The 20,978-nt window shown below is 51.8% G+C and overlaps 1 protein-coding gene across 1 annotated transcript in view; it reads right to left on the bottom strand.

Moving 5' to 3' along the window:
• The window catches only part of ARHGEF10L (Rho guanine nucleotide exchange factor 10 like), a 160,344-nt gene extending 144,161 nt beyond the window's left edge, over positions 1-16,183 (bottom strand). The window contains exon 1 of the mRNA XM_081817586.1: positions 16,162-16,183. The gene's annotated coding sequence lies outside the window, so the exon portion shown is untranslated. The remainder of the gene's footprint in view (positions 1-16,161) is intronic.
• Between the last annotated feature and the right edge of the window lie 4,795 nt (positions 16,184-20,978).

Here is a 20,978-nt window from a genome sequence, read left to right as displayed (position 1 = left end):
CAGGTCACTACAGTGAAGTGAGACAAACCACGCTCTCTGAAATCATCTTATTCGTTGATTCGTTTGCTTGTTTATTGTCCATCTCCACACAAGGACATAAAGCTCCATAGAGCCTGTCCTAAGAGTCGTTCATAAAGCATCTGAAGCCCCAGGCCTGGGGTAACACTAGGCCCACAGTAAGCAGACGGTAAATATTGGTTGGGCACTTACTATGTTCCAGACATCATTCTAGGCAGGAGGGAGACATCAGTGAACAAAACGGGCATGCCCTCCGCCCATCTTCCACTCCCGGGGTGAATAAACAAGGCCCGTGAGAGCAGACAGGAAAGTTTCTGGAGTGCCAGGGTTAGGGGCTAAGGGCAGGCCAACCCAGAATGTGCCACTTAGGCATATTGGTTATTTTAAATAAAAGTTACTTAAAGGAGAGCCTGTTTAAGGAGGGTATTCAGACCCTCCTCCGTCCCCCTGAAAGTAGGAAATAAATCTCCCATGTGAAAGGTACCCCCTCTGTACCAAGAGATAAAGAGACATCTCTCTCACCAGAGATGCAAAATGTAGAGGCGAGAAGGCTATATAAACAACCCTTGTTACTAATTTATTTTTTCCAATTTATATATTTTTTTAGTAAATTATATTACCCCAGCCCAATTTCTGTTTAGAATTCCTTACTAATGGAAGCCCCCCAAATTAAGTTTTCTTTGTCCTGTCAATTCTTCACAGATTTTTGGGGGTTTTGGGTTTTTGGGTTGGGGGGTTTGTTTTGTTTTTGCTTCTATTTTTGTTTTGTCTCTTTACCTAAAAAGTATAGAAAGTGCCTGCGCTGGTCATTTCTTTAGGTCTCAATTTCATGATTGGGCCTCTGTGTGCACGTAATAAAACTTTAGTTTTGAGGTGCCTGGCTGGCTCAGTTGATAGGGCAGGTGACTCTTGATGTCAGGGCCATAAGTTCGAGCCCCATGTTGGGTATAGAGATTACTTAAAAAAATAAAAAAAAAAAAACCTTTGGGTTTTTTTCTCCTGTTAATCTGTCTCACATAAATTTAATTCTTAGTCCAGGTGTTAGACCTTGAAGAATAGGGGAAGAATTTTTCCTTCCCTCCACCAGTAAAACAGCTAGAACATCTTCAGATGTCCAGTGAGTGACATAACATTAAGCCTTTGGCCAGAATTTAGACACCTGGGTCCTGCTGGCACAGACAGAGCCAGGTTCCTGAACCTGCATTCACAGACTTTCAGATCTGCTCCAACCTCTCTCCTTGCCTATCTTATTTCCTTCCTGGGCCTAAGCCCCTCCACGCCCCCTCCACCCAGTCCTCCAGTCTGGAATGCCGGTCCCCTCTTTGGTTGCACTAAGGTTTACCCTCCCTCCCAGAATCATCAGAAGGTCCAGAATCCCCAGGAAAACTCCCCACGTGGACTCAGTTCCCCGACCACCTCTCCTCTGAGCTCTACGGCACTTGGGACTTTGGTTAGTGGCTTTTGTTAGTGCTTCTATTGTTTTCTTAGCTCTGGACACATATACTAACTAGAACTGTCTTCAGCTTGATGGCCTGAGGGCAGGGGCCATACCCCAGGGCCCTATCATACCCCCGGACCCCAGCACAGGTGAGGGGCACACTCAGTGTCAGAGAATCATAAGAGACTCCAAGTGAACATCCTCAAAGCCTCATCAGATAGACCCCTCTGGACCCAGGTTTGCGACCCCCCAGCTCATAGAAAAAACGGAGCCTACAGAAGCGTGTGTTTCGCCCACAGTGGTTTTGTTGTTGTTCATCGGCCACCAACACTGAACAACTGGGAGATTTCCCATAAAAAGCCAGGTTGCCGGCTTCTCAACAAACCCAAAGATCCCTCTTCCCCCTGGGGACCACACTCCCTAAGCCCCCAGGAGTGGTGGCCCCTTACACAGAGCTGTGTTTCTCGGCTTGCCACCCTCCCTCCCCGCCCTGTGGCACCCCCTCCAACTTGAAGGCCCCTCCTCTGGGAAATCATGTTTTCATTTGGTTTTTCCTCTGCATTCTACTTTTAGGAGAAAGAATCACATCATGAAACCCATACTCGAGCATAAATGAGCCTGCAGCCCTCACCTTCCTACATTGCTGCTTTCTCCACCATCTCGAGTCCCGACACACACACTCCTTCTCTCTCGCCTTCCCAGCCACACGTTCGAAGCCCCACAGCACAACTCCATGTCCACAACTCAACGTCCACAGAAGCAAATTTGCCCATGCTGTTCCTACAGCCTGGAATGCCACGACTGCTCCTTCCCCCTCAGACACGGTGGCTAATGCTTTCTGAGGCTCTCAGCACCTAACACATTCTCAAGGTCAAGGATCTCTTCTCTAGGGCCCCCAGACTGGACTCCAAGCCTCCCACAGCATCCTCCGGTCCTTCAGGGCATCCATCCTACTGTGTGGTGTAGTATACAGTTGACCTTGGAAAAACACAGGTTTGAACTGGGCAGGTTTACTGATACATGGATTTTTTTCAATAAAAATGTATTTTCTCTTCTTTATGATTTTCCCATACATAATTCTAAGAACACAGTATATAATCCATATAATGTACCAAATATGTTAATCGACTGTTCATGTCATGGGTAAGGCTTCTTTCTGGGCAACAATAGGCTGTTAGCAGTTACGTTTGGGGGAGTCAAAAGTTGTATGCGGGAGGCGCCTTGGTGGCTCAGTCCCTTAAGCATCTGCCTTCGGCTCAGGTCATGATCCCAGGGGAGTCTGCTTCTCCCTCTCCCTCCCCCTGCTCATGCTCTCTCTCACTCCCTCTCTCTCTCAAATAAATAAAATCTTAAAAAAAAAAAAAAAAGGTGTATGTGGATTTTCCACTGTGCAGGGGGTCGGTGCCCCGAACCCATGTGGTGTTCAAGGGTCCACTGCATTTGTGCACGTCTCCTCCTGGACCACGAGTCCTTGCGGGCTGAGACTCTGCTGTCTCAATCACGGTGCTTCCCCGCCACCTGGGACAGAGCCTGGTAGAGCACAGGCACGAGACAAATATTTGCTAAATAGATGAGTAAATGGTTTTCAATGGCCACAAAAGGAACAAAAAAGGATTACTGGGAACGTTTCCATGTCCCAGAACATTCAATTAACCAGAATTTCCCACTCACTGAACATTCTGGTGGGTGCAGGGTTTATTGTGTAAGCATAACCATTAATGATACATCTGGATGGGACTGGGATTCTGTTCTGCCTTGTCTCCAGCGCAGACCTGGGGAAGAGGGAGGGAGGGAGGACAGGGGTGGTATTTTCCACTGGCCAGACAGGCTAAGTGACTTGCCCAGGGTTGCCTAGCAAGCTGATGACAAAGTCAGGATGGGAACCCATGTTCCTTGCCTCTGTCTTCCAGCCCAGGCCCCCTTCCACCAGCCCAACCCCATAGTGGGTCAAAAAGGAAGTAGGGAGATGGGAAAGCAGACTTTCTAAGCCCAGATACCACACTCACCGAGGCAGTATGAATGGAGAACATGCAGAAAGCGGCCGGTCCTTATTACTCACTATACTATCAAACCAATCATGACCAGGCTATTATCTAAGAGAGGCTGGATCACATTTTGATTATGAAAAAAAAAAAAACAAATACAAGGACACCTGGTTGGCTCAGTCAGTTAAGCATCTGCCTTCCGCTCAGGTCATAAGCCCAGGCTCCTGGGATCGAGTCCCACATCGGGCCCCCTGCTCAGCAGAGAGCCTGCTTCTCCCTCTGCCTGCCACTCCCCCTGTTTGTGCTCTCTCTCTCTCTCTCTCTCTGAGAGATAAATAAATAAAATCTTTAAACAAAAAAAGAAAAGAAAAAAGACAAATACAATCTACCTTACCAAGATGATACTCTCTTCCCATAACACTCCTGCCCCTGTTCAGTACGATCGGCATTTTGAAGGGGGCTAGGATGCACTGAGCAACCACCCCCACTTCAAGCCTTCCAGGTTCCTCCCCAACCCAAGACCTCCATTTGTGGGGAAGCAAGCTGAGGTCAAAGGCACAGCCATGGGCAGAGGGAGTTCTAAGGGGCTCAGGTGAAGAAGGGAACTTGAGCTATTACTTCTCTGAGCTATCACTTCATGGGCCTGAGTGTCAGGGGCAGGCCAGTCTGAGCAGCTCCTTGTCTTGGGGATGTGGTCTCAAAGTTCCCCCCAAACACCCACAGGAGCGGGGTGGACAGTCATGTCCAGTGGGCTGGACGTGGACATGATACAGAGCTCTGCCACCCCAAGATCTCTGCAGCACCCTAAAAACAGTCCTCACCATTTTCCACTCTGTCCCACTGCCTGTAAAGTAGGAACAATAATCCTATTGCCTCTTCTATCTTCACAGAAGTTTGAAGGATGGAGTCAATACCTCCTAGCAGAGATTTTTCAACTTCCCACTGACAATAGATAAATATGCTATTTGATACTATATTATCAAAAATAGAACTCTTATTAATGAGAAGCAACCTAGTATAGCAGTAGTCAAGAGATTAAACTCTTGGGATTCTCCCTGTTGGAGAAGCAAATGACAGATACGGAAAGGGAGAAGAGTAGAATGGCCCCCTGTGGTGTTGGGCTGGAATGGGAAGTGTCGGTGTGAGCACCTAGCTCTGTCCACCACAAAGGCCTGGGAGCAGGGACACGCGATAGCGATGAGTACACTTAGCAGCCAGATCATGGCTCCTAAATACCATTCTCGACTCAAGGGATCTAGAGCTCCTTGGAGTAATGGCTGATTCCAGAGGAAGGACAATTTGAGCCTGTAACCTAGGGCTGGGCCAGAACCTGATACATTGCTCAAGAAGTGATGGCAACATCCCAAAATGACAAAGAAACCAGCTCACAGAGGCTCCCATGAGCCAAACCGCAGGCAACTGGACCATCAGAAAAAATAATGATTGTGAGGGTTTATATTCCATTGAATACGATGGGAAACCAAGAGTCCATACCGATGTGACAAGTAATAAGCAAATGAGTACACTGAAGGCTAGGAATGGCTATTTACACTGTCTCCAAGCACTTCCCCACACAATACCTCGTAACCACTGAGGGGAAAAGAGCAGCTTCACAGACACTTTGTCACCCAAGTGGTCAAACTGGGGACATGACCAGCAGGAGGATATTTGGACACCCCAAGTGTCCTGACGGGATGTGTGGAGAAGGACGCAGCACGGCGCCAGATTCCTGCCAAAGGTGCACAACTCACACAATCCTGAGACGTCACATGAACCCGAAATTGAGGGACGTCCCTCTAAGTGTCTTCCAAAATGCCCAGGTCACAAAAGTCAAGGAAAGACCAAGGAACTTTTCCAGATCAAAGGAAACCAGAGACCGGATAACTAAACGCCACGTGTGGTTCTGAACTCGACCCTTTCAGCATAAAATAAAGGCCATTACTGGGAGAGCTGCTGAGACTCAGCAGGGGCTGAGGATGAGATGGCGGGAATGCATCGTGTGCATTTCCTGATTTTGATGGTTGGATCACGGTTGTGGCGGAGCCTGTCCTTGTCCGTAGGAAATACACGCTAAATATCCAAAGGAAAGGAACGAGTTAGCAGTTTCCTCTCAAATGCCTCGGAGGGAAATGCACTGTACCCGCGGCTCGGCTGTCAGTTTACCGTTGTTTCTAGGGTCAGATGGCTTGTGCTAATCTCCAGCACGTTGTATCTTCTTAGAGTCTCAGTTTCACCATCTGTACAGTGGGAGAAAGTAATAATACCGACCTCATGGTTGTGTAGAGAAACAAAATCATATTGGTGGGCTGTTCACAGAACTGGGTTCATATACGTATTTCAAAATTTTGAAGAGCTAGGTAATTTTTCTTTTTCTTTGTGCAATTCCCATTTCCGGGGTATAGAGTAAGGTGGCAAACTCCAGTGCCCAGGGGGCCAGACTGGGGACACCACAGGGAAAGGGGGCGAGCCCTGAGGACCTGGAAAGCACATGCCCCCCGTTAAGAGGGCAATCACCCATTTCTAATAGATGCTATGTGTCTATTCTCCATGTCCCCAGACTTTTCTCTTTTTTTCCCCCCAAGAGAAGCCAGATGTCCAGATTTCTATATCAAATCCCCTGATTTCTAATACTGACAACTATTTCAAATTGTAAATGGGTCAATAATTTCTGAGCCAGACGGGCTCCAAGTGCCAGCAGCGGCGGTTCTGAAAGCTTGCCCTGATTGCTCAGAAACACCCCCTGAGAACGCCCCTGTGGGCTGGCAGAAAACAAAAAGCGCCAAACCACTGTTCGCAGTTCTTCTGCGGTCTGAGAGAGCCTCGAAGACGCTGGGGTAGACACGCCAGGACGCGCCTCCCTCCACCGCCAAGGGCCAGGGCGGCTGGCTCCTCCCCCGCTCAGCTGATTGGGCGAGACGGGGAACACCTGACTGAAACCGGCCAATCAGCTCGTTTCTCCCAGGAATTTGAAATTGGAGAGGTGAGAGACCGAGTCAGTCAAAGGACAGTGGACGCTGAGCCTGAAAAGTCGTGCAGGGCCGGAGCCAGCCTTCGCGCTGCAACGAACCACAGCCACATTCAAACCCAGGTTCCGGGGGGATCCGAAATGTCATAGGAAAGCCAAAAAAAATTCAGGAGTATAGAGTAAAAGATAGTGAGGCAGAGACCATATAGCCCTGGAAGGTGTTCCCAATAAAAACAAGAGGAAACACTTACATGGCACTTTCTACAGCAGGCTCTGTATATTACCTTACACCTTACTCATGTTATCCTCACAGCAACCTTATAAAGTAGGTACTTTGGGGGGCACCTGGGTGGCTCAGTCGGTTGAGCATCCGACTCCTGATTTCCGCTCAGGTCATGATCTCAGGGTCATGAGATGAGCCCGGCGCCAGGCTCCCAGCTCAGCACGGAGTCTGCGGGAGATTCTCTCTCTCCCTCTCCCTCTGCCCCTCCCCCCCCCGCTCATACTCTATAAATAAATAAATAAATACGTAAATAAATAAATAAAATCTTCTTTAAAAGTAGGTACTTTTATCCCCATTTTAGAGATGAGGACACTGAGGCACAAAGCCTGGAATGTCCATCAGAGTGGTCCGTTTTGTTCTTACAGAGCCCCCTCACTTGCACTTGCCTGAGTGGATTTTTATTCCTTGAAAGCACAGAAGCCTATGAGGGATTGCTATTCAGACAGAGCCCACTGCCCATGGCTACTGTCTCGCTGCAGGGTGAAGGGGATTCTGGGGCCAATCAAGGCACAAGGTATCCCCAACATCCTGCTCTAGCCTTCTTGTACCTCCCAAAGCAGAAAAGGGGAGGCGGAGAAGGAGTCCCAGCCTGGGGGAAACTCGGCCAGGGGCATTAAAGGCAAGTGTGACAGCGTATAGATCCTCTGTTCATCAGCCCAGACCCCACAGGCCCTGTGCACCAGCCCAGTCTACACGAGGACACCAGCCTCACCCACTCCTCAGGGCATCTGCCGCCTCCACCGAGGATAAACAGACAGAAGGCTTGGGACCATCTGCTGAGCCAAGGGGAGGTTGGATTTCTCTGTTTGGGGCCTGGCCAAGGAGCCAGAAAGGACGAGGGGACAAGGTCTTAGCTTCCTGGCATCAGGTTACTGGCCCGATCCAAGGCTCAGGGTGCCAGGCAACACTCCCAGGCATGAAAGTTGCTGGTCAGCTGACAGCAAACAAGGCCCAAGGCCCTTTCTGGAAGGATGAAAAGGATGTGGCACTGGCTGCTGAGGAGGGGGAACAGGGAGGGAACCCCCAGGGGGACATAGTGAGCCTCCAGCCTTGCCAAGCAGACCTGACCGGCTGGACAGAAGATCCCCAGGAGGGAAGGTCCTGGGCCTGGGGAAAGGGACATGCTGCAGTGACACTCCGGGGGGGGAGGGGTGGGCCTCAGCCCCCATCAACTACCCCGGCTGTAGCAAGAGAGCCTGGTCATGGCTGCAGCCTGGCACCAGCCCCAGAAACCTTCAGCATCCCCCAGTTTCACCGCCCAGGGCTGGGAGGTTCCATAAGCTCCCTGGTCTCCCAGATGAAAGACGCTTTCTAAGAGTCATAAAACCGTCCCCACTAGGAACAATGGGCCCTTATCCCACTGTGTCCTTCACATAAACTGCCATTAGCAACGCACCAGAAGCTGCAAGCAGGAGTTTTATAGACTGGATTGTTGGACCAACCCCAGCGTTCATTAACATCCACTCCCTCACCCTCCGAGGAGCCCGCACAAATCACTCCCATTACAGAGGCCCACCGTGTGCTCGGCCTCCAGGAAACCCCGCAAGGAAGGGGGCTTTGTCATTTTATGAATAAAGAGAAAGACCCAGAGAGGTTAGGTGACATGCCCACAGTCACACAGTGAGAGAGTGGAGAAGCTGGGATTCAAAGCTAAAATCCGTGTTCCTTTCCCCCATACTGTGTAGCCTCCAGTTATGATCACTCAAGTCCTGCCCCCATGGAACCTAAGAGGTTAAGGCAAATGGTTTCCTGAGGTTTTCTCCTGGAAATAAGCATCTTCTGAGACCTACGCAATGTGTCAGCAGAGATACATTGCAGTGGGTCACTTTGGAAGGGGGCCCCAGCATAACAGGGAAGGACCAGAGCCCCTTCCCTTGGTGACGGTAGCCCCCCTTTACTGAACATGTACAACACACCAGGTCCTGTACTCTTCATGCACGATCCCATTTACTCTTGCAAGAGCCCTATAGAATGGCTGCTTTTAAGATCACTTTTTTGAGGGGCGCCTGGGTGGCTCAGTCGGTTAAGCATCTGCCTTCGGCTCAGGTCATGATCCTGGAGTCCCAGAATCAAGCCCCATGTTGAGCTCTCTGCTCAGCAGGGAGTCTGTTTCTCCCTCTCCCTTTGCCCCTCCCCGCTTGTGTTCTCTCTCTCTAGCTCACTCTCTCTCTCAAATAAATAAATAAAATCTTTAAAAAAAAAAATCCCCTTTTTGACAGGTGGAACAGAGGCACAGGGAGGTAAATAGCTTACCTAAGGTCACATAGCAAGTAAGCAATGGATTCCAGGTCTATCTGACTCTATCTTACCACCCCTCCCCAAAACTTCAAATGTGGGATTCAGCAGATACTCAGTCTGCGCCAGCCCAATCCCACAGTCCTGGCTCACAACTCTGGATGTCACCCCAGATGCATGGATGATGACAAAAGCAGGTGCCTCTTACCGGGTACCTTCTAAGCCCTTCACCATTTCCCATCTACACAACAAACTTCAATGTCGATATTGCAATTCCTATTTTGCAGATGGGGAAACTGAGGCTCAGAAAGGGGAAGTGTCATATCCATGGTCCCCCAGAGCTGGTAAGTGGGGGTGTCAGGCTATGAACCCACTTGTCTCTGGTTCCAGAACCACTGCTTCTTCCTGGTAAGCCAGCGTGATAGTTAAATCAGATCATCCCAATGGAGTCTCGGTGTGCATTCAACAAATACTCCCAGATACTCCCCCAAATAAGTGTCTGAAATGTGCCTGTCACCATTCCAGGGGCTGGAAGCACGGCAGCGAGTAATGGCATGCCCCAGCCCCCGTCAGCCCCAGGGGAACCACCAGGGACCCCCCACCAACCACTTTTGACTCCTCCCTCTAGAGCCCCAGTGCAGGGGTGCATCCCCACCTCTGCTGCCTTCCTTCACTTCTGGGAGCTTCCAGACAGCCTACCCCAGCCCCTGCAAAGGCAATCTACAGCTCCTGGTGTCATGGCTTATTTTGCCCTGAGAAGCCTCACAACCAATTCCCAACTGGGCAAACCAGCCAGGCAGCTATGTTGGCTCAGGCTCCCCCAAGAAGCCCTCAGACCCACACAACCTGCCTCCAGATAGCACAGCCAGCATCCACGCCCCACCCTGAGAAGCCGGCGTGGGGCCTGCCCTTCATCACCTTCTGCCACTGCTAAGCAAAGCCAGCCTGCCCAGCTCAGGGCTATATATGGTTGCGTGGTTAGTGCCAGGCACCGGTTTAGATGACCATCATCATCATCATCTTCATCATGACCGTGGTCATCATTATCATCATAGCTAATATTTATTGAGCACTTACTACATGCCAGACACTGGGCCAACACTTTACCCCTACTACCTCATCAAATCTTCACAATAATCCCATGAAATAGATACTGCCATCATCCCATTGCACCACATAAGAAAACTGATAAACAGAGGCAATAAGACTGGAGCACAAAGTACTGTTTTGCTTGTTAAATTGTCTGTCTCCCCTGCGATCCTACAATATACAGGATCATGTCTGTTTTGCACAGAGCTGTTATCTCCAAGATACAGTACCTGGAACAGAGTAGATGCTCAATAAACAATCTATAGGTAGATGGATGGATATATGGATGGAAAAGTGGATGGACAGACAAATGGATGGATAGATTGTTGGATGATGGGTGATGGTTGGATGGATGGACACATGAAAAGATGGATGGACACATGGATGAATGAATGATGGATGGATGGATCATTGGATGATGGATGGATGGATCATTGGATGATGGATGGATGAATGCTGGACGGTTGGATCACTGGATGATCGAGGAGGGGACAGATGGATGGAGAGATGATGGATGGATGGATGGATGATGGATGGTGGATGGATGGATGGACAGATGATGGATGGATGGATGGACACATGGATGGATGAATGATGGATGGATGGATGATGGATGGATAGATGGATGAATACAATTGAAAAGCAAGAGAAAAAGGACTAGGGGACAATACCTCTCCCACTCAGTGAAGCAGGAGGAAGCTGGATGCAGTTTATCTGCTAACTGGAAAATCCCCTGGCCAGGATGCTGATTTTTAGGGAAAGGAAAAAAGAAGTGCCATGCGGGTGATGAGCTTTGAGATAGCTTAATAAAAGCAGCAGCGTTAGTCTGATCAAGCATGTTCTCCCTTCCCAGAAATCACCACTCTGCAGGGAATTTCATCTGCTCCATCCCCAAACCACAGGTCTCTGAATCAGGGGCAACCACAAAATGTGCCCAGTGTAGTAAACTCCCTGAGCTATGGCTCCAGGACTGGGCCTAGGAACAGAGCTGTGCCAGACCCTGGGGTCTGGTCAGAGTCAACCCCAATCTAGTCCCTAGGTGCTACCTCAGAATTCCGGAGCACCCGCCAGGACTCTTGAGCTTTAGGGGTCTTGTTCTGCAGTTAATTGAAGAGATCTCACGCTCACCCACAAATCCCCATACCCTGTGAATTCTGATCAGTGGCTAGAGCCAGCCAGCTGGATTCTAGGGAGAGATCCATGGAAAGCAGGCTGCTCTCCTCCCCACCCTGCCCTGGCCAGAGCCTAGGGTTTCCAGTTTCCTGTGGGGAAAGCAAGAATCACAGATGAAGAACGCAGCAGTCTCAGGAGAGCATCCACTGAGGCATGTGGCCCAGTTTTGTAGTTTCCAGAGAAATTTTAAGAAAGAGGAAAGAGAGGGGCGCCTGGTGGCTCAGTCGTTAAGCGCCTACCTTTGGCTCAGGTCATGATCCCAGGGTCCTGGGATCAAGCCCCGCATCGGGCTCCCTGCTTGGCGGGAAGCCTGCTTCTCCCTCTCCCACTCCCCTTGCTTGTGTTCCTTCTCTCGCTGTCTCTCTCTCTATCAAAAAATAAATAAAATCTTTAAAAAAAAAAAAAAGAAAGAAGAAGAGAAAAGACCATAAAGCACTGTATCATCATCATCAAACACACGTGGACACATCTGTTTGTCTGCATGGAACAGGGAATTAAGGTTCTGGACAGCTCAGTGAGGCGTCCCGCCATTCTGGAGCCTTACTTAGCTTGCTGGAAATCGGAGATTGGGATGGCACTGGGGTGAGAGACATGCCCCTCCTTTTGCTGAGCACTTACTGAGCACCAGGCCCAGTTGCTCTGCCCGGGATAACAGCGAGCCTGCACAACACCTCAGTGTGTCCAGTATTATGATCTGCTCTTTCAGATGCATAAACTGAGACCAAATGAATCACCCAAGTTCACACATCAGAAGGGACAAAGCTGGGATTTGAGCTCAGTCTGGCCCCAAAGTCCATAGTTTTTCCCCCTAACAACAAGGTGGGAAGGACCTCGGGAAGGCTCTCCCTGCAGCTGGGCAAACACAGGCATGCCAGATTTATTCCAGAATTGACCAGACTGAATAGGAACGGGTTTTTAATGGTGGTCACTCCAGTCCTTGCCAGTCGGCCACGCATCAGAAGCACACTTGAGCCTCCCCACATTCCTACGCTCCCGGGCCTTGTGGCCACGTGGGAGGAAGGACGGCTGGCAAAGAACCCAGAGGGCACCTTGGGGCCTTCCATCTGAGCGATTCAGAGACTTTCAGAGCTGAAAGGGCCCTTAGGAATGATCCAAGCCAACCCTCTCCATCCATAGACGGGTAAATGAGGACAAAGGATGTGCTCAAGGTCACACAGGGCATGACGAAGGGAACGAGAGCAGAGGCAGCATCCTGGCTGTAGCCCGAGGTCCCCTTCCCACCCTCTGCCTATCTATCATTGGAAGCCCTTCTATCAGATAGAATGAATAGTAGTCGGATTTAATTACGACAACGCTCTGAAGATCCAGGGAATCGGGTAAGATGGGGAGGGGGGAGGGCGGTGGAGGGCAGGGGTGCCACCTAGCCCCATTGCCTCCCTCCCTCTGTCGGGACACCAGAAGTCCCTGCCCAGTGGCTGAGCTGGGCTTGGCTGGTGGGAGGAGGGGTCAGGGTTACCTGCAGAGCAGGTCCCAGCACGGCCAGGAGACCTCCCTACTTTCCTGGTCCTCTTGGAACAAGAGCTGCCTCTGTCTTTGAGACAAGGAATGATGGGGGAGGGTTCTCTCTCATTCCGCTGAAGGGCAAAGTGGGAGGAGGCTTAAATAGGACAGCTAGGAACTCACTCCGTGGCAGCACCACCCCACCTGCCTTGGACCCACCTGCTAAGCTCCTGGGGATCTGCTCCCATGAGGATCCCCACCTTGAATTCACTTGGGAACCCCCATCCCCAGGGAGCTGTCTCTCATTAGGTTTCGGGGGGCGGTGCTCACTTTTGGCCACACAGAGACCGGGTTCAAATCCCTGCTTCCCCACCTCCTAGTCCTGTGACCTTGAGCAGAGCTACTTTGCTTCCCGAGTCTTAGCTTCCTTGCTGCAGAGCTCAGCTCAAGTTCCTTCATCCTAAGCTAATTGTGGGGATTAAATGTCAAGGCTGTCCCAGGCACAGAGGGGACTGGAGACGCTGCTTGGGTAATTACTCTCTTCATGCTAATTCTCTGCATGCATACTGTGTCAAGGTTTTACAGGCATTCCCAGCCATGACTATAACTCACAGCCCTCGGATAGATCACAGGGAAGAAATTATCAGCCCCTGCAGCCAGATGGAGTGACCCAGGCTCCAAGAGGGTGAGCAGCAGGTCCAAAGTCACATAGCATGGAGAAGCAGAACAACCAGACCCCATGGTTCTCAAGTTCCCATGCAGCCCAGCCCAGAGGCACAGAGTAGAAAGAGCTTAAAATCCAGAGGCAACCAAGCCAGGCCCTGGTCTTGGCTGCACTGGGAACTTAGCTCGCGACTTTGGATGGTGACTTTGGGTGATGGGAGAGTTCACGGTTCTGAGTGATGATTTCAGTGCCTTTGGTCAGCTGTGTGACCCCGGGCCAGTGACTTCACCTCTCTGAGCCTCAGCTATCTCATCTGTGAAATGCTGGCTATCAGGAGGACAAAACAAGCTAGGGCGTGCAGGACACCTGGCACAGAGCTGGGCACTTGGTAAGCACCCGATAAATGGAAACATAGTCACGGTGGCATTACTAATAGTCAACATTACTGTTATTATTATTATTATTATTATTATTATTATTATTAATTATTACTAGGAGGAGGAGAAGAGGACAGAATGGAATCAGCCTGGGAACCTCCCACCCACGTGACTGTCCTAGAGAGGATGTGCTGGACGGAGACATCAGGGACTCTTCTTGCCTTCTGGGTGGTAGGGATGTGAATGGGGCCAGATCAGTCACCCCCCTGAACACTCCAGAGTCCCACTAACAGAGACCCAGAGGAAGGACTGCCACCATCACTCCCAGAGGAACTCAGCCCTCAAAGGGACAGAAGAGAGGTGGTGGTCCCCAGCCGAGCCTCGGAAGACCCTGATTCATGGGCCAAACGCTGGGGAGGCAGCCTCGCCTTGGAAGCTTCTGTCCCAGATGTAACAGGATCCTCCAGAGGAAAAGCCGGGAGGAGAGGCCGGCCTGGTGTTAGCACACTCTGTTAGGAGCCAGGAGGGAGGGCCTGACTCCTGCCATCTGTTAGCTGTGTGACCTCATGCAGGTCACCTCACCTCTCTGAGCCTCTGTCCCTCAATTACAGGGATCATCATTCCTGCCCTGCCCAGCACCTACAGGGATCATCATTCCTGCCCTGCTCAGCACCCATCGGGACAATAGATGCAGACTTGCTTTGTAAACCATCGAGCACTTTAGGATGAGGCGCTGCCCCTGTTAATCACCAGAGGACCCTTCATAGACAGACAAAGCCAGGCATTGCATAGCAGAGGCCCCTCTGGAAGACGATAACAGAAAGAAGAACACGGACTCAGGACCAAGCCCCTCCTGCTCCCGCTGCCGTGCCCACCCACACCTCGTGCCTCCCTTGCCCCGGTCGGGCTCAAGGCAAACCCCTGGCGGTGGTGTTTGGCGCAGAAATCCTGGACCGGGGGCGCCTGGGTGGCTCAGTTGGTTAAGTGACTGCCTTCGGCTCAGGTCATGATCCTGGAGTCCCGGGATCGAGTCCCGCATCGGGCTCCCTGCTCGGCTGGGAGTCTGCTTCTCCCTCTGACCCTCCCCCCTCTCATGCTCTCTCTATCTCATTCTCTCTCTCAAATAAATAAATAAAATCTTAAAAAAAAAAAAAAAAGAAATCCTGGACCGGTTGCTTTTAACTCTTGCTCTTCACTCAACACAGACCACCCCAGAAGTCATTAAAATCGTTTGTGTTGGACTCTGCAACTGGGGGGCTGCATGAGGCAGAGAGTGACCTGCCACAGAGTTGAAGCAGGGGGAGGGAGATAAGCTTCAGCAGGGACATTTGTCGCCCCAGGACCCGGGGAGGCCACCAGAGGGACACACAAGCATCTAAACACCCCGGCCAGACCCCCCCCCAAAAAGCCTCATCATCTTATCGCAGGAGAAAGTGAGGCAACTAAGGTTTCGGGCAGGCTCGAGAACTAGACTTGTCTAGCCTCAAATCTCAGCTCCCCTTTTCCAAGCTATGGAATCTTGAGTAAGTTACTTAACCTCTCTGTGTCTGCTTCCTCTGCTATAAACAAGAATGATGATGATAATAATAATACTTACCTCACAGGGGCTTGGGAGGACCAAATGAGCGAACCCATGGGACTGTGCTTTGTTAGCACTAAGTAAGCACCCAGCAAGCATTAGGTCGTCATCGCTAGACACGGGCCATGCAGATGAAAGAGGCTGCCTCCCAAAACAGCCAGCTTAGATAGCCAAGCTGTGGCTCAACAGCCACCTGTTGGGGGACTCACAGCCAGGACCGCCAGGGTGACCTTTAAAATGCTGCCACCTGTGAGCCCATAAAGTCCCGCCTGTGAAATTGCGCCTGGCGCCTTCCTCCCTCCAACAAGGCCAGGGAGGAGGAGGTGGGAGAGGGCTACAGGGGGGAGGGGGGAGCAGGAGGGGCAGAAACACAGCAGCAGGCACAGGGGGGCAAGGACAGACCCTGGGCAGGGAGGAGGCAGCCGGGTCCGGCTTCCAGTCTCTGCTCTGCCACCGAGTCACCGTGTGACCTTGAATTACTCCCTGTGCCCCAAGCCTCAGTTTCCCCAGCTTTGAAACAATGCCCTTGAACTAGGTGTCCTGTAAGGTCATAGTAGGCTGCAACCATCAAACTCTGTGACCCTGAGAATGGAGTCAGGGAAAGTTCCCGCAGCACTCACACCCCTGCCAGGCTCCCTCTGCATTCTTCACCCCAACATTGCTCTGACCTGCCCCACAGGTGGCCACCAGGGTCAGGGCCGTGTCCACGGAGGCTCCCAGAGCCTGGCACAAGGCATCCCCAAGACCCACCACCAGCTAGGAGGAAGCAGGGTGTCCCTGGGCCTGGAGCCCAAGCGTGTCAACGAGAGCAGAAACCCCACACACACCCTGTGACCTCCAAAGGATCCTCCCACTCAGTGAGGGACAGAGCTGTAGAAAAACCCCAGATCTGACCTGGATTCTGTGCAGTCCAATTCCAGCCCTCGGGGGAAGGAGTGCAGGTGGTAGGGTCGGGCCGCACCAGCAGGGAAGGGTCCTGTCTGTGGAAGCAGCTCGTAGGGCAGGCAGGAGCCCAGGGGTCGGGTGCACTGGCTCCCTGCGCCAGGAATGCAGAGGGCCCAGGCTTGTGAGTCACTCACCTGCCAGACCTGCCAGGCGGGCAGACAGCAGGACAGGAGGCGGCCCTAGCAGCCCACGAGGAAGGGCTAGCCTGAGTCAGGCCCAGCAGGCTGGGCAGGGCTGTACCGGGCCAGGCCAGGCAATCTGTCATCCGCCTGGGAGGACCAGGAAGTTGCTAGGGTGGGGAAGGGAGGCGGAGGCTGAGCAAAGGTGGGGGCCTCTATGGGGGTGCCAGCAGAAGGGTGAACCACAGACAGCTGCCCCCTGGCCCAGGATGGGGCACAGGGCATGGGCACAAGGGAGGGTTCGAGGTTTATCCATGGGACGGCATTCTTTTAACCAGGGAAGGTGGAAAAGAATATGCTTTGAAGTCGGAAAGTTTCAGGTTTGAATCCCTGCCTTTTCCAGCCACGTGACCTCATCTCTCCGATCCTCGGTTTCCCTCTTGTTCCACTAGAGTAACAACAATCATTCCGTGATCGGATGGGTTCTCATGAGAATTAAATGAGCCCATAGGTAAAGGGCCCCGGAGCCCTGGCTCCTAGGGGATAGACGATTCGGGTGGCTCTGATTACAAGGACCCCTTTCCAGGAAGGCAGGACGGCACACTCAGGAGGCTGGACCTGTAGGGATTCTTACTGTCCGTGCTAATCGTCCCCAGATTTAGCCAAATGTCTGCTGCGTTGATTAAGAGCATGAGTGCCTGGTCATCAGGAAAAGTCATGCATTCACAGACATTTATCCTGTGCTTACCGTGCACCCCTAAGAACCCAGGATGGGATCTCAAAAGTAGATCAGCCGCTACCCTCAAAACATACCGAGGCAGTTGATTGTTGGTGGACACTTGGATTTCACCTTAAACCTGGCCTGGGCCCTGCTCTCCATTCTTCCACAGGGCACTGGCAGTCAAGCCTCAGGGTCTTAGATCAGGGGTCAGCAACCTGGCAGACTGCAGGCCAAATCTGGCCCATCACCTGTTTTTGTAAATAAAGTTTTATTGAAACTCAAACACACCCATTTGCTTATTGTCCGCTTTGGAGAGACAATAGCAGAATTGAGCAGTGATGGACGGTAGGTGCTGCCAAGCCAAAAATATTTGCTGACCCCTGTCTTGGATGATGATGATGGTGGTGGTGATGGTGATAATCCTGGGTTTGGGCTCTCAGAGGTTTTATGCACTAAAAACTCTCCATGCATAACCTCATATGAGCCATTTTGCAAAGAGGGAAACAGGTTTCCGAGAGATAAGAAACTTGCCCAAGGTCACAGTGAGCGTGCACTAGATGGCGATTTTAAGTTAAGGGCTGAGGGAAACCAAAGCCTCAGGTTCCACTAGTTACCCAAAGGAGCACGCAGGCTCGGGGCACCGGGGTTCAGTATGCCCCGGTGGGACCGAAAGTTCTGTACCCCGGGAGAAAGTAAACACAGACCTGATTCACTGCATTCCCACCGGGGGAGGCCGCCGACCGAGAGTCGGCTGGGAGGTGGGACAGGAGGAGCACAGATGGATTAAATGAGATGGAAAGTCCCTAGAACAGCGTCGCTGACACTGGCAGGAAGCCCTCTTCATTGCTAGAGCTTCGTCGGCTTTATCATTAGGGCTTGAAGGGTGAACAAAGGAAGGAGGGTGGAGAAGGGGCCCCCTCCACCTGCAGAAGTAGCATCGGGGAGAGCTCTTCCTTTAAGAGGGCCTGACCCAGAGTCGGGAAGGGTGGCTTCTGGTTCCGGGGGCCTTGCAAGGAGAAACGCTGTCCACCACGCTGCCTTCGCCTTTATTCCAGCACCTTCCCTCAGCCTGGGTCAGGGGGAGAGACTGCCACTCTGGGGAGGCTGCAGTCTCCTTCCCAGAGCCCCACCCCAGGGGTCCACTGCCTTTCGCACCTCGCCCACCCAGAAGGGAAGGCCTGGGCCTTCCACCCCCAGAGAAAGCTGAGCTCAAGGTCAGAGAAGAAGGTCAGGAGGGGTCGGGGTTGCCCTTGGTGTTTTTCTTTGGAAACCCAGACCAGCCCCCACGCCCCCATCCTCTAAAGGGTATAAAGGCATCTGGAATTTCCCCTCCTGCTCCCTGGGGTCTTCTCTTCTCCGGCCCCTCCTTTTCTCACCCACCCCCAAGGCCCAGGTGGCACAAGAGGTAAACACTAGCTGAAGAAGAAGCCACAAGTTCAGAAAAAACTCAATAAATCCGCCTCCAGTCCTTGTTCCCAAACGGTCGATCCGTCTAAGAGGTCAGGGCAGCCTGCTTTTCCCCCATTCAAACGATACACCCGGTGGCCTGAGCATTGCTCTCCTAGAGGAGGCTGCAGGGCACCCCCCCCCGCCGCCAAGCATTTCGGAAGCACCTGTTTGCCGACAGACTGTGCCCACCCAAGGCCATGTACTCATTTACTCGCTGAGCCAGTATGCACCGCAGGGCCTCCATGCACCGCGCTTTACCAGCGGGGTCTTCTCTGCCTCGACCGAGCAGGGTCTGACCACAGCAGCTTTCCACCAATGGAGGCTAAACTTCGATGTAGAAACAGTATGGACATGCCCACCGTCCTCCAGACCCTCTGCCCCACCCCGCTATAGGGAGAAATTGGGTCCTTCCCACCCCGCACCGTTCCCCTCAGCCGGCGCCAAAAGATGCTCAGTAAAGATGTGCGGAGGGAATGACTCTCCCACGCTGCTCAGGACCAGCCTCTCTTCCCTCGGCGCTGCGGACACTTTGGACCCGATACCTCTGGTGGTGGGGCCATCCTGCACCCTGCAGCATGCTTAGCATCCCCAGCCTCCACCCCCTAATACCAGTAGCACCCACCCTTCCCAGCTGCGTCAACCAAAAATGACTCCAAACATTGCTGCATGTCAATGGGGGGCAAGCTGCCCCAACCCCCCCATGGAGAACCCCTGCTCCACGGTCATCGGCTTCATGGGACCACCTCGCCAACTTCTTAAAGAAAGCAAAATGGGTATGACCAGCCATTCTATCAGTAAGAAACTGAGATTTGGTGGTATCAAGAGGTGGGTCCCATGACATGCAGGTGGTGGCTCATACTCACAAAACAGAAGGTGGAAAGGTGCACGTCACTCTAACGAGGAAAGATCAGTGAGCATGCTGGGGCAGAGGCGGGGCTGGACCAGGACTTCCGGCTCCCAAGGTTCTGGAAGCAGCAGCTAACTAACACTCCCTTCTCCCACACCTCCAGCGAACTGGCCCCCAAAGCAAACAGGTCCCCACACCGGGTCAAAAAGGCGGCCTAACCAGGGCCCAGGATGACTTGTAGGGCTCCCCAAACTTACGCCTCAAAAACAAGCCAGAAGACACGAAGCACGCATGTATGTTGAAATTAAAATAGATAGCCTCTTTCTGGGGGGAACGGGGTGGGAGGATGGGCAAACTGGGGGAAGGGGAGTGGGAGGTCCAGGCTTCCAGTTACGGAACGAATAAGTCACAGGAATAAAAGGTACATCATAGGGAATACAGTCAACGATTCTGTAACAGGGTTGCGTGGTAACAGATGGTCACGGCATAATGTACAGAGAAGCTGAATCACTATGTGTACACGTGAAACTCACGGAACATTGTGTGTCAACTACACGCAAACACAAAAAGATTTTTCATAAAAATTTTAAATAGCAAATAGCTATTTAATAAAAATTTTTGTTATAAAATTATAAAAATAACAAAATAGCATCTTTCTAAGACTTCTGGCTGAAACCTTCCAGATAGGTTCATTGGAGTGGAAATATTTCCATCTGAGGATGTCCTGGCTTAGCTTCTCTCTTTTTTTTTTTTTTTTTTTTTAGATTTTATTTATTGGGGCACCTGGGTGGCTCAGTCGCTTAAGCATCTGCCTTCAGCTCAGGTCATGATCCCAGGGTTCTGGGATCGAGCCCTGCATCGGGCTCCCTGCTCAGCGGGAAGCCTGCTTTCCCTCTCCCTCTGCCTGTCGCTCCATCTGCTTGTGCCCTCTCTCCCTCTCTGTCAAATAAATAAATAAAATCTTTTAAAAAAAGAGGGGCTGAGGGGGCGCCTGGGTGGCTCAGTTGGTTAAGCGACTGCCTTCGGCTCAGGTCATGATCCTGGAGTCCCTGGATCGAGTCCCGCATCGGGCTCCCTGCTCGGCAGGGTGTCTGCTTCTCCCTCTGACCCTCCCCCCTCTCATGTGCTCTCTCTCATTCTCTCTCTCAAATAAATAAATAAAAAATCTTTAAAAAAATAAAATAAAATAAAATAAAAAATAAAAAAAGAGGGGCTGAGGGAGAGGGAAAGCAGACTCCCCACCGAGCAGGGAGCCCGATGTGGGACTTGATCCCAGGACCCTGAGATCATGCCCTGAGCCGATGGCAGATGCTTAACCAACTGAACCACCGAGGCACCCCTGGCTTAGCTTCTTAATGAGGGAGAAGATTCCCAATCCCAAACAACTACCATTTCCTTTCTGAGAAGTATCCCCCCACTCCCAAGGACGGAGCCCAGCAGTCGTATGGACAACCACGTGGCCCGGTGCCAACGTGCACACAACACCCAGTCACCGTCCCAGCCTCAGAACTTTGGAACTGGGACCGGGCTGGTGGCTGGAACTGGAACCCCAGAGCTGCAGCGTGGCCACCTTCTGCCACGTGCCCGGAAAGGCCAAGAAATCTGCCCCAGATGCAAAGAGAGAAGCAGA

This window comes from Leptonychotes weddellii, chromosome 4 (genome assembly GCF_054177405.1).
Source record: "Leptonychotes weddellii isolate Sample4059 chromosome 4, ASM5417740v2, whole genome shotgun sequence".
NCBI lineage: Eukaryota > Metazoa > Chordata > Mammalia > Carnivora > Phocidae > Leptonychotes > Leptonychotes weddellii.
Note: the sequence above shows the minus strand (reverse complement) of the source record. Positions and strands in the feature narration are given on the sequence as shown.